Raw genomic sequence first — 1,678 nt, 5'->3', positions numbered from 1 at the left:
AAGCTAAGTTTGGAGTCCTCTCATTCTTAAGAAAGGTTTCCTTCCTGAGCCCAGGGGTTCACCATTTGCACCCCCAAAACAGTTATAATAATTGTATCTCAAGATTTATTCTAATTTTGTATCTAATAATGATATATTTCTATTCAATATATAATTTAATCATTATAGCTATTTACCATATATAATAGAATATATTTATCATATATATTGAATCATTATTTAATATATTGAATATTATATATATTTATATTATATAATTATTATTTATTATATTTTCAACTGTATTTTGGGGAGCCCCAAGTTTGCCCCATCCCTCCCTTGGGAATTTGCCTTAAGGGAAGTCCCAAGACCTTGTTTTAGACTGAAAGATGGATTACCAAGCATCCATTAAATATCCTGAAAGGAGTGATAGAAATGTTCAAGTCCTTGCCCTATTTGTCTTAGAAGTTCCCCCCACTGTATCATTCCCAGGAAGATCAGCACCTGGCTGGAGTCATCCTTTTGCCACTCCTCGGTACCCCAGGCTCTGGCTACCGTCTCTTTCTCAAGCCTCTCTGGGTATGTTTGCTGTACTTAATTCCCCTAAACGTATATAAGATCTCTATATTCTATTGTTCTTTGGAAAATCATCTTTGGTGGGGTTTTCCCAGAGACATTGTGACCAAAGTGTTGGAGCTTTGGCTCTGTCTGGTTTTTAAGAGCTGACTCCGTGTGGTGGCCAAATATTGAGCATCGTCTCTTGTCCTGATTAAAGATTTGGTCTTTCTGACTACTTTAGTGGTTCTGCGTTTTTCCAAGTTGCCAATATAATTAACCATATCTATTATATAATAAACATTATTATATGCAATATGATTAATATTATTCATATTGTCTATTATATAATTAGTATATTATCAGCCCGGAAAGGTTGGCTGGAGCCAGCTTGTGAGGGGCTTTTTAACGTTTAAAAGAAACCTTTGTAGTTTGATCCTAGGGCTGGGGGAGTTGTTCAGATCTGTACTTTAGGATTGTCTCTTTGGTCACTATGTAGAGGGAAGACTGTGTTGTGGGGGGCTTGAGGTGAACCCCCTGGGCCCGGGAAGGGCAACCTTTGCAAGAATGCAAGACTCCATAACTTAGCTTAGAAATAAAAAAAGAAATTTATTAATTTAGAATTCACGTTGAATTTGGCTGGGAGGTCAGCCTAGATGGAAAGCTGACTCCTAGAGAACATTAAGTCTGGGGTCTTTATACCCTTCACAACAGACAGTATGACTCTTAGAGTGGTATGCAATTGGTAGAGGAGGGGGTGTTGGTCAAATGACCAGGAGCTGCCTGAAGACACAGGGATGACCCTCATAGTTTAGGGGACAGATGGATGTCCTAGATACAACCCAATGATATCAAGGCATAGCCTGGAGGTGTAGCTCTGGATCCATCTCCAATCTAAAGGACAACCCAAGGAGAATATTCCTCTCAGGGTCTTCTCAGGAGTCACAAGAATGTAAGGTAGCAAAGGAATTTTCCTGCTTACAGTTTGGCCTAGAATACTTCTATAATTTGGGGGTACAATGACTCCTGCCAACTGGAGAAGAGACAGACTTGAGATGGGGCAGAAGAGCAACTAGATGATATTTCAATAGTGGAGGCTAAAGCCTGGCCCAGAGTGGTGACTATGTAAGAGATGTTCTGGAGG

The sequence above is a fragment of the Gracilinanus agilis genome, chromosome 1 (genome assembly GCF_016433145.1).
Source record: "Gracilinanus agilis isolate LMUSP501 chromosome 1, AgileGrace, whole genome shotgun sequence".
Taxonomy (NCBI): domain Eukaryota; kingdom Metazoa; phylum Chordata; class Mammalia; order Didelphimorphia; family Didelphidae; genus Gracilinanus; species Gracilinanus agilis.
This window is presented reverse-complemented; position numbering follows the sequence as displayed.